Raw genomic sequence first — 12,755 nt, 5'->3', positions numbered from 1 at the left:
ATGACTCACGTGGCCTCTTCCAGCCGTCACCAAAATAAGTAAATAACTAACTCCATATCTGGGCTCTTCTTTAGTTGGACTGCCAGGTGAAACTGTGCAGAGTGTGCATGACCACAGCTGGGGCTCAGAAGCAGCACTGTGTAACCTCAATGCTGTCAGAACCATCGAAAGAAGCACAGAAAGAGGCCATTCAGCCCACTGTATCTGCACCAGCCATAAATGGTGAAAATAGAAGCTAGCCGCCCTTTTTTAATCCCACTTTCCAGCCCCTGGTCCGTAGCCTTGCAGGTTACAGCACTTCAGGAGCAGGCCCAGGTACCTTTCAAAAGAGTTGAGCGTTTCAGCCTCAACCACCAATTTAGCTAGTGAATTCCAGATGCCCACCACCCTCTGGGTGAAGAAGTTTTTACACATGTCCCCTCTAATCCTTCTAGCAATCACCTTAAAGCTGTTGAGGGTACTGCACATTTCCTGCTCATTGTAGGGTAGTTTTCCAGACTCTGCAATGCTGACCCCAAGGCTTATGCAAAAAGCTTACGTCTACCGAATCCCCTCAACACTGTAATAAGTGTAACAGGGCCCTTCATTATAATGTTAGAGGAAGAAGTGTACAATTCTAGGAGAATGTTACGGGGATCAATGTGCAGTGATAGCAGTGTTACAGAGGGAATTGTACAAGAATAGCAGTGTCACAGACAGCAGTGTACAGTGCTAGCAGCTTTAGAGATAGCAGTGTACAGTGATAGCAGTGTTACAGACAGCGGTATACAGTGATAGCAGTGTTACAGACAGCGGTATACAGTGATAGCAGTGTTACAGACAGCGGTGTACAGTGATAGCAGTGTTACAGACAGCGGTGTACAGTGATAGCAGTGTTACAGACAGCGGTGTACAGTGATAGCAGTGTTACAGACAGCGGTATACAGTGATAGCAGTGTTACAGACAGCGATATACAGTGATAGCAGTGTTAGAGACAGCGATATGCAATGATAGCAGTGTTACAGACAGTGGTATACAGTGATAGCAGTGTTACAGACAGCGGTATACCGTGATAGCAGTGTTACGGAGAGCAATGTTTCATAAATCAAGGACATATGTTTAAAAAGGAAGCCATTTTTGTACAGAACCTTCCACAGGCCTTCCCTGTTTACTGCGTAAAAATCCTTGGTAAGATAAACAAACATCATAGAGATTCTCATTCTGTTTGCAGGACTTCTCTTAAATTTGATCTGCTGCAAAGATCAAAGTCCACTGTTCCCTGTCCTGCATGGAAGCCACACTGTGATTCTGGGTACACAGAGTCAATAAGGTGATTGACAAGGGGCATATCACGAAAGCCTGCCTGATGCTAAGTGGTGCATCACTGAATGCCTTACCTGTCACCAATGGCACCAAGCATACTGGCTCCAGCTCTGTTTACCATTATACTTCTCAGCCATGTTCCAGTACACACTCAAAGGTCTTGACACAGGAGTACACATTCAATTCAGGATCGACGGCAACTCTCCAACTTGCAAAGGCTTGCACAAAGGTTACTGAACAGCTACTGTGTGAACTCTTGTTTGCAGATGACTGCGCTCTCATAGTAAATATTCTGTAGGACATTCAGCTGCTTGTTAATCACCTTGCTCTAGCCTCAGAACACTCTAGCCTGATAATAAGTTTGAAGTAGACAGAGATCTTGTACCAGCCTGCCCCTGGCCACGTACTCCAAGGTCCCACAGTCACTATCAACAACACACCCCTCCATTCAGTACAGAGGCTTTGCTATCCTGTGAGCATCCTCTCAAATAACATTATGGTGGATGACAAAGTCAACCATTGCCTGGCAAAAGTAAGCTCAGTGTTTGGCAGGCTCACTTACGGACCGTGGAAAGAGCGTGGAGTTTGTCTCAGAGCAAATATCAAAGTCTACCACACATGGTTCTTACATCATTTCGTTATGGGTGCACAACTTGAACAACCTACTGGCACCACATGAAACAAGAAGCAGCATCCCATCTTCCATGTCTGAAATCCATTTGCAATATTAGGTGGCAGGACAGAATCCCACCCCTCTCCACCAACCACGCCACCCCCCCCCGCCCCCCCCCACCCACCACCCACCCACCCCCCCAAATCTCCAACACCTGTATTCTTGCAGAGTGCTGCATATCTGGCATCGAGAGCATGCTCATCAGAGATCAGAGCTCACCTTTGCTAGGTCGGTCCTGTGGTTCGCATAGGGCATTCGCGCATTCCAAAGGCAAAGCTCTACAGTCAACGGAGCACAGAGACCCGCACCACAGGACATCCCAAACTTAGATATAAGACCAATCTGAAAGCTAACCTTAGAACAAAAACAACCTTGGACTACAGGCCCAAATTGAGAAGCCTCAGACATCGAATAATTTCGACATTTGGGAAGAACAGAATCAAGTGCCTTCAGGACAAGGGAGGAGTGCGGCACAACGCCAGTACCTCCATCTGTGCCTCCCACACTGACTTCATATGCAGTATTTGCAACCAGCTAAGCAAATCAAGACTTGGCCTCACCTCACGAGATGACATCAACCCAGACTACAAGCCAGTCTTTATTTTGCAGAACGGCCATCCCTTGGAGCAACAGGGGAATCCATCATCATCATTGAAGAGGAATTCCAAATTTCAGTATTTCTTAGCAACTGCTATCCCTTATGATAATCTGTTTAAGAAAAAAACAATTGCTTACCAAACAATGACTGTATGCCTGGATGAACGTGTTCTAGTTGGTCAAATGCGTCATCCGTTGCTTTCTTCTGTGAGAGAATAAAAATAAAAAAAATAAAATATTTGCTGACTATCTCCCATGTAAGGGATTTTGTTATATATAAGAAACCATGTATGTCATGACAAATCTTGTGTCTGGCAGCCATCCGTAGCATCACACTTCCAAAGCAGCATATGACACTCAAGCAATAAGTTAAATTTATTTTAATACAACAGTTACTAGAAGCAACTTCAAAAGTAGTTCACTGGCTGCGAAGCACTGTGAAACGTCCTGAGGATGTAAAAGAAGCTATATAAAAGCAAGTTCTTTATTGCTTTCTTTACAACAGTGATTGGCTCCAATGCCATTGTTCAACCACACACCCCGGCTCACATCAATTAAACCTGAGCGCCAGACAAAAGCAACTTTATTTACTAGATAGATAGAAAAAGTTATTAATCAACTGCAGAGAGTCAAGCTGAAAGCTCTGTAATCAAATCACACAATACAATACAATACACAAACTAGAGTTATAAAACCAATTATTTAAATCACTCAAACGTTTTTGTGCTAATTTTTCAGCTTTTTTGAATCGCTTATAAGATATACACCTGAAAATTAAATAACAGGGCAAACATGTTGAAAGATTTCTTAAGGAGGCAATGCAGCTCAAGCCAATTTTAAAGACCCCATCTGAGCCTGCCTCTGGCCAGGCTTTTGGTGGTGGGGGTGTGGTATTACAAGATTCTCAGTACCAGTGAGGGCTTTCTTGATCTGTTCCTTGCCTTGAACATATTTTACTTCAATTTGTAGCTTGGGATAATTAGAAAGCTATAATCTTTATGCTCAGAAAAAATGTGATAATTTGTAGGTGTAGCGAAAAATAAAACAAGCTAATACAACTGGGGAGCTTGTGCATTAGGACTTCATTTATTTCAACAAAGAGGATTTCGGAAATGGAGTGAGTCTGCAGTCGAGCAAAAATCAACTCACGTGCACTGCAAATCTAAATTCTGCTTAACTGTGTATTTTTTGGAACCCTCTGCATAATAATTTTAATGAAGATTATTTGGAGTTGGGTTTGTGACAACATTGCACGAAAACTATCATTCTTTTCTCCCCAATTCCTGATTTTCTTTATAACAGAGGTTAACTTGCTTGATTCCCACGTTGTAAGCCCCCTGACTTTGCAGCCTCAAGAAAATGCTGATCCACCCCCAGGTCACAGGCAGCTGCTCATCCTAACTGCATCAATCATTACTCAGATTAGAATGCAGGTAGTCTGCAGCATTAATAAATGCAAATAAACTTTACGCTATCAATAATAACAGTTATAAGACATACAGAACCTAATTCCATTCCATATGTGCTCTGCCTGAAGGTAAGTGCTTGGCTCATTGTTTGCTGATGCTTCATCCTGAGTTGATTTTCTTGGCAGTTTTTGTCCGTAGTGGTTTGTCCCAAGGCAGGTCCCAAGTCTACCTCAGCCAGAACGAGAATCAAACCTACGCTGTTGACATTATTCTGAACCACACACTAGCCATCCAGCCAACTGAGCTAACCCGCTCCTTGCAGAACCTAATAACATTTAATAGTCAAAATCAGAACTCAGTATATATGGAATATCATTGGCCTGGGTTTTGTTGTAGTAATGGTGAAGATGCTGTCTATGTGCACATCATTACTGCTCTGAAAGTGGCAGCAACTTATGGAGTCCACCCATGCACAGTTAAATGTGGAAATGCAGAAGTTGAGGTTGCTATCAGTATTTCAATTCTCCTCAAGGTGCGCTGTTAGTGTCCTTGCAGATGGCGATCAATTCGAAATCATAGAAACAAAGGACTTAGGAGCAGGAGTAGGTCATTCAGCCCTTCAAGCCTGCTCTACCATTCAATAAGATCATGGCTGATCTGATTGTGGTCACAACTCCACTTTCTTGTCTACCACCCCACCCCATCCCACCAATAACCCTTGACTCCCTTGTCAATCAAGAATCTATCTAACTCAATCAAAATCAAATCAATAGCACACAAAACAGCCCTTTCCTGCTATATCATCACTGTCAAACTCACCCCCACCCCCACACCTTACGCCTTGTTAATGAGGTGTAACCAGCAATTTAATGTCGTAGCTACTTCTGAACAACCTCTCTGCCCTTGGAAACCTAATTTTATATTTGTGTCACGTCAGATGTTTCCACTATGATAAAAATTCCATAGAATTTAATATACTATTATCCTCATCCATGCCTTTGCCACCTCTATTCCAACAATTTTTTTTTGCTGGCCTCCTACATTCTAAGCTCCATAAAGTTAAGATCATCCAAAACTCTGAAACATGTGTTTTAACTAACAGCAAGTACCATTCCCCTATCACCCTTGTGCTCAATGACCTACACTGGTTCCCAGTCAAGCAACAACTTAACTTCAAAATTCTCATCCTTCTTGCCAAATCCCTCCTTGGCCTTGTCCCTCTGTAGTCTCCTCCGGCCCCACAGCTCTCCGAGGCATCTGTGCTCCTCTAATTCTAGTCTCTTGTGCGTCCCCGATTTTAATTTTTCCGCTGTTGATGGGCCATGGCTTCAGCTGCTGAGGCCCTAAAAATCCGGAATTCCCTCCCTAAGCCCCTCTGCTTCTCTTTCTCCTCCTTTGTGAGGCTCCTTAAAACCTATCTCTTTGGCCAAGCTTTCGCTCATCTGACCTAACATTTCCTTGCAGGTCTTGTACTTTGTTTTATCATGATCCTGTGGGATGCTTCATTATATTAAAAACGCTATATAAAAAAAGCTGTTGTAACGAATATCTGTTTTTGAAGTTTGTTCCTGATATTTCAGCTTCTAATGTCCTGTGCCCCACTCTTTATTTCATTCTCTGCAAAATATATAAGAAGTGAAGGTGCTTTTAACTTCCTGGTTCGCTGTCCGCAAGAACCCTTGTGATTTGCTGTTTACTGTGCTCGGTAACATCACCATTGCTGGATGCCTGGAAATCCTCTTGACTTGGTGCCAGGTTCAAGCCAATGTCAGGAAGGGGAAATCCACACCACAGAGATCTCTCGATCTTTGTCAGTAGCTTTCTTTGAGATCAGCAGCGAGCGCCACCACTTCATCACTGGCTTGATCATTTCCATAAATATAAAACACCGATAAGGTGGTGGTTTGGTAAGAATGAGCAAAGTTTGCATCCTCAGCAACTTTTTGTAAAATGGTAGGTGAACACTTTTAGCATTAGTATCACGATGTGGCCTGTATCTTTTAGTATCCATCACATTAGTCATTCCAACGTTATGCAGTGGGCCAGTTCTTCCAGGTTTCAAATCATCAGATGCACGTCGGGACCCTGTGGAAGTCCTGACACACAGACCTACGGGAGAAGTTTAAACTTCGGATGGACAATTCCCCTGCTCCCTGCGACCCTCCGAAAATGCCTCCAACTCCAAGTGAACATCGGAGATATTTGACATTTCCATGGCACTTACTGGATAGCCACCCAGGAAACGTTAGACAGAATAAAACCTAGTCTAACACCTGGGTAACTCCACAACCGAATGCCCAATCACCACTTCCCTGTGACCGACGGAGCCAACTAACCCCCGACCTGATTACCCCACCAACACCCCTCACCGAATACTCCTGCACCATGTGACTAAACCGACCACTCACCTGCAACGCCAGACCACCCGACCAACCCCCGGCCTAACTACGCCCTGACCTGACGAAAGCCCAAAGAAACTACCCACTCATCCGCTAACCCAACCTACCCACCCTAACCACTTCACTCACATACCCACTTATCCAATTCACTCACTCACCCGCCCGACCTACCTCGCCCACTTACCCATTCACTAACATTCAAAGGCTGGACCTTTAAACTTACTCAATGGCAACTACTGCCATAACATTGGGCATTTCCTGCCTTCCCCCAACTCTACCATGCTCCGGTGGAGTTTTCTGAGGGATGCTACGCATTTTGGTGAAAGCCAGGATCGGAAGACCCCAGAGGAAATGTGCTGCAGCGCCGAGTTGGGGGAATATATGAGCGCCGTGGCAAGCCGACCATCATTGTCGCTGCTCGGAAGGTCCGGGCCACTGATTCGGTAAACTTGCTGCAGTGAAGTAAATGGCAAAACCACAATTGAGTTAAGAGTGCAGCATGTTTGCTGCAAATGTCAGAGAATGTACAGCAGGTTCTGGACTATCGTGGAGCAATTCTGCAGCAAATATTGCATATAACTGGCCGTTTGGTTCAGATGCAAATTATTGCAGCACTTTCCTCTCTAAACCATTTTATTCTGAGTTAGCTCTATTGTAAAGCCAACTTCCTACCTTTTTACAGTGGATTTGCACAATTTGCTTAAGGAGCTGTTGCTTTATTCATCTGTTTGTTCTTCACATTCCCCTTCCCCAGCGGATCATTCCCTCAATAATGCACCAAAATATCATCCTAACATTATGTTGACTCCAAAGCTGTAGAATCTGATTTTTAATGCGCACTTTGAATTTGGAACAAATTCCCCCGCTTCTGGAGTGTCTGCCAGCAATGCTGTTGATTGAGCAAATAATTATCAGTTGCCAACATGATCCTAATTCCGGACGAGCTCTCCGATGGCCTGAAAGAAAGAAATCACTCAGCATGGGAGAGTCAAGGCCACTGAAACTACTAAGTAAAGTGGAGGATTCAGAGAGAGTAGCACTAAAAAGCTCATCACTGGCTGGGTGTCTCTCTGTCCTTGTGAATGAAATGCTGCCTCACTGGCACAAGGTTTTCAGTCGGACGAATAAACAATAATGGTGACCAAGACTTTATTCATTATAAGCGGTAACACCGTGGGACTGGTAATGCAGTCCCTGCACAGGGTTGCTGGTTTTTGTTTTATTCAAGCAATCCATGCAACTGGGTGCAAGTGAGCAGAGCTCACATTACAAGGAAAGGCCATCTCGTTGGCATGCCTATCTGGCATTCCCAATGTATTGCTCATCATATGCCAGGAAGCCATGGCAGAGGGGGCGGGGGGGAATGGGGTGGGGCATAGAACTTAGTGCATCAGCATTCAGCAGACGGGTGCCGGAGGCCCGTGCAGCCTTTCCTGGAGGGGAGGTGACAGCTGGAAAGAAGTGGAGGAACAGAAGAGGAGGCCACAGAAGCTTGTGTTCATGGGGGCTCATGATCCCACAGCTCAAATATGTCTAGCCCTCAGCTGTGCAGTTGCCATTAAGACACACTGAGATTTGCTGGATCATGAAGGCACCTGCTCCCTAGGAGGTGCCTGCTATGGTGTATCACCACTGATGTGTTGACACAGCGTTAGGAATGAAGAGCACAGCAAGGGAAGTGCAGTACAAACTCAACCATGAGTAAACCACGTCGAGAGACTCCAATGGAAACTGTACTCTGCAACCTACAGCAGAGTCCTTTGTTCTGACAATAGGGCTAGAAGAGTTCTGTTTTCAAAGCCACAGCTTACTAAACTGTCACGCCCAAGGCAAAAATATGAATGAAGTTCAAAGGCATTGGGTTGAGCATTTTATAAATAGATAAGATTTATAATCTAAGGAAATATTTATCATGAGCACAAAACTGGTCATTTCATTCATAAACAGAACAAGGCAAAACAACACTGGAAGGGTAAATAAGGGCTTTATTCAGCTAAGTATTATGCAAAATTGTAAGCATCACAAAGGATCCTTTTGAGAAGCTGCAGGATAGTTATCTAAAGCAAAGTATGTAATCTATGTGCCTGAATGCTCACATACGAACATTTAAACATACGAAATAGGAGCAGGAGTAGACCATTCGCCCCCTCGAGCCTGCTCCGTCATTCAATAAGATCATGGCTCATCTGTTTCGAATTCCACATTCCCATCTACCCCCCGATAACCTTCGATTCCCTTGCATAACAAGAATCTATCTAACTCCGCCTTAAAAACATTCAATGACCCCGCCACCACAGGCAGTGAGTTTCACAGTCGCACAAACCTCAGAGAAAAAAAATTCTCATCTCTGCCCTAAAAGGGCCACCCCTAATTGTAAAACAGTGCCCCCTAGTTCTGAACTCACCCACGAGAGGAAACATCCTTTTCATATGCACCTTGTCGAGGCCATTTATAATCTTATATACTTCAATCAAGGCACCCCTCCGTCTTCTAAACTCCTGTGGAAACATGCCCAGACTGTGCAGCCTTACCTCATAAGACAGCCCGTTCATTCCAGGTATCAATCTAGTAAACTTCCTCTGAACTGCTTCCAATGCATTTACATCCTTTCTTAAATAAGGAGACCAAAACGGCACCCAGTATTCGAGGTGTGGTCTCAACAGTGTCCTGTATAACTGAAGCACAACATCCTTACTTTTATGTTCAATTCTCCTTGTAATAAGGGACAGCATTCCATTAGCCTTCTGAATTACTTGCTGTACCTGCATATGGGCTTTTTGGACTCATACACCAGAACGCCTAAATCCCTCTGCACCTCCGAATTCTGCAGCTATTCAGAGTAATACTCTGCTTCTTTATTCTTCCTGCCAAAGTGAACAATTTCAGATTTTCCTACATTATACTCCACCTGCCAGATTTTTGTTCACTCATTCAACCTATCTGCACCCAAACTCCTTATGTGCTCTTCACAACATACTTTCCTACCTATTTTCGTGTCATCCGCAAATTTAGCTACCATGTCTTCACTCCACTCATCTAAGTCATTGTTATTAATAGTAAAAAGTTGAGGCCCCAGCACAGGGCCCCTGCGGGACTCCACTCATCACATCCTGCCAATCAGAAAAAAAATCCATTTATGCATATTCTCTGTTTTCTGTCAGCCAGCCAGTCTTCTATTCATGCTAACATGTTGCCTTATTATTCAGTTGGTTGCCAAAGAACATAGGCAGAAACTGGTATTGGCCATTGGTGCAAAAAAGCCCTAATAAGAAAGAGAATGCTTCAGCCTGCAAAACTCACTAAGAGTTAATTCCCAAAGGTTGGGGAGGTGATTAAAAACAAGTAATCCTTGTGGTTGACATAGTCATTGTTAATTGAAGGCAAGCCAGTTGGTGAAGTCAAAACCGAGACACAGAGCTTTTCCTTACTGAGAGAACAGTTATTGACTTTGTTCCATCTCATAGCTCCCCTCTCACCCCCAATGTCCCAGCTGTCTCCTATTTATATGTGCTTGAAGTACTTAGTTAAACAATGCCCTTCACCTGTGTACCTTAACAATATAGTTAACATACTATTAACAGTCATGATGCCTAACGCAACAGTTGTCGAATTCAGTCTTCAGAAGCATGCAGGTCTCTGTTGTACAGCAATGTGATCCCAAGTTCAATACACCAGGTATGCCACAGCGTATTGTTTCCCCTGATCCCTTCAACAGCTGAAAATGATACCCTGGTACCACTTGAGGCTGGTGTAAAGAGGCAGGCATATTCATACAACAGTCACTGGCCACCCTCACTTAATTATGCAAACATCCCATAGTTCTAGGTGCAGGAGAACCCCACTTTGTCAGCAGGAGTACATTTCACTCAGTCATAATGTACACGGTGAAGGATGGATATAGGCAGTCTTCTGATAGTCAGCATGATTTATGTGGCATCATGCTGCCAATGTTCCGTTAGGGACAATAGCATTAGAGCCTTCCTGTTTGACTTCCTTGGAATAGAGGATATTCAAATCTGTTATGGGTAAAAAGTTAAGAAGCAGTCTAGATACTAAATAATCTTGTGGCACCATTTCAAGAAAAACTACAGCGTTCTTTTGATGCACTGGTCAGCATTTATCCCTCAACCAATATCACTAAACAGAGTATCTGGTTATTTATCTCCTTTTTTTGTGAGGCTTATCTGTGCACAAATTGGTTGCCTTGTTTGTTTACATGACCACAGTGACTACGTTTCAAGAGCAGGTCATTGGCTGTGAAACGATTTGGGACACACAGGGTAAGAAAGGTTCTATACGAATGTAAATCTGTTCTTGCTTTGGTAGGTGTGTCAGAATGCAAAGTAAAAGCTGTCAAGCTCTGCACCAACTCTTCTTTGTTATATGATATGAAGATGGATGTTTTTTCTAATATTTTGGGGAATATGATGGTATTCTGTAAAGAAGGCTGAGAGAGAGAGAGAGAGTGTGTGTGTGTGTGTGTGTGTGTAATTAAACTGCGGGAATGTTAGTAAAGACAGCTTGTCTGTGGGAACTGAGAGATGAAAGGTTAGATGCATGCATTTGTCATGAGCGGCTATGGTGAAGTTGGAATTACAAGTAAATAGTTGGGCTTTAAATTTTGCATTAGGTGATAGGTAAGGACTTGACTTTTCAGCTGCTAAATTTCAAAGGGTAGTTTAGAAGTGATGAAGGACTTCTACAACTCACAAAGGTTTCATAAGTGAACAAGAGACGGTTATCAATTTTTATTTGACCCAAAATGGAGGCAATAGGAAGACATGAAACATTTTTATGTTTTGGAAATGGTGAGTTCAAACAGGTGCTTAGGACAATGGAGTCTAGCATGAAAGTGAAAAAATATATTTACGGGAGATGTTTAGTTGAGTTGTGTTGGCCCTGTTGGGGAGATGTCCTGAGACCAGCTCTGTGCTGAGAAAAATTGTGAATCTGAAGCAGCCATCCAGTTTCAAGCCAGAGAAGTCGTTGTCTGTAGAAAGCAGTCTGTTTCTGAACCTTTCTTTCTACAATTTGCACAGTAGAGTGGAAGAGAATGAGAAGTCATGCAGTATACCTTTTCCTAAAGTGCCAGCGGTTTTGCCTTGGGTAATATTACTGGATTTTTATGGTTAAAAATCTATAAGGGAGCTGTTGCTAAGTTTCCTTGTGTGTTCTGACCAAGTAGTTCTTTGGGGGGAATATTTTGTAAGGCTGTTTTAACTGTGTAATTTTAATCTTGTGTGTTTAAGTATATTTTTCTTCTTGTTGAAAAATCTTTTAATTTTAAAATCCTAATAATATTACTGGGAATCTATGCCTCTGGGATCTGTATCTTCCCTTTGTTTTCAAAATTAAAAAAAAGTTATGATCAGTAAGAACAAGTTTCCTTCTGGCATTTCGATTGCTCAGCAATTAACATCGGCTGCAGTCGTAGCAATGTTCCAAAGTCACTGCTCGAGATTTCTCAATTCTGCTCACAATGCACTTTGCTTTTGGCACAGATCTCACGCAATTGACTGCTATGGCAAAATAGTGCCATAAGCCAAGGTAAAGGAGGGCAGCCAAACACCCAAAACTTATGCATCTAGCCTGACAGCTCTGTGGAACAGATCTCTGATGTTGGATTGTCACAGTATACAGGAATTATGGCAGCTCCCACAACAATACCTGACATTATAACATGGAGGGTGCCCACAGTGGCATCACACATTACCCTAAACATTGAGAGAGATCATTTTCATTTTTTTGTTGAACGTTGCTTTTTTTTTTACTCCTTCATGGGATATAGGCTTCACTGGCCAAGGCCAGCATTTGTTGCCCATCCCAGATTGCCCTTGAACTGAGTGGCTTGTTAGGCCACCTCAGAGGGGAGTTAAGAATCAACCACATTTCTGTGCATCTGGAGTCACGTGCAGGATGGCAGATTTCCTTCCCTCAAGGAAGTTTAGTCGCCTGGATCTCTGCTCCCAGGGCTCAATGCCTAAATGCTTAGAACAGCTGCATGGCTTAGCACTGTTGACTTCATTAGTGAACCAGGCTTGTTTTTTAGATCAATCAAATGATAGTTGTCACAATCACTGTTACTGAGACTAGCTTTATATTCCAGGTTTTACTAATTGATTTTAATTCCACTAGCTGCCATGATGGGATTTGAACCCATGTCGCCAGAGCTTTGGCCTGGGCCTCTGGATTACAAGTCCAGTGACATTATCACAATGCCACCATCTCCTCCTTAAGCTTACCTTAATGGAGCCTGAACGGGCAAACCTGTGCAATTGATGATGCAATGAACCCTTCAAGAAAGTTTAGTTGCCTGGATCTCTGCTCCCACGGCTCAATGCCTAAATGCTTAGAACAGCTGCATGGCTTGGCAC

General features: G+C 43.3%; 1 protein-coding gene across 9 annotated transcripts in view; it reads right to left on the bottom strand.

The window, feature by feature from the left end:
- Positions 1–12,755, bottom strand: part of LOC121292423 (1-phosphatidylinositol 4,5-bisphosphate phosphodiesterase beta-4) — a 451,886-nt gene that overhangs the window by 317,146 nt on the left and 121,985 nt on the right. For all 9 annotated transcript variants that reach the window (XM_041214297.1, XM_041214373.1, XM_041214305.1 and 6 more), the window contains one exon: positions 2,712–2,778. The gene's annotated coding sequence lies outside the window, so the exon portion shown is untranslated. The remainder of the gene's footprint in view (positions 1–2,711; positions 2,779–12,755) is intronic.

Source organism: Carcharodon carcharias, chromosome 2, assembly GCF_017639515.1.
Source record: "Carcharodon carcharias isolate sCarCar2 chromosome 2, sCarCar2.pri, whole genome shotgun sequence".
Classification (NCBI taxonomy): Eukaryota; Metazoa; Chordata; class Chondrichthyes; order Lamniformes; family Lamnidae; genus Carcharodon; species Carcharodon carcharias.
Note: the sequence above shows the minus strand (reverse complement) of the source record. Positions and strands in the feature narration are given on the sequence as shown.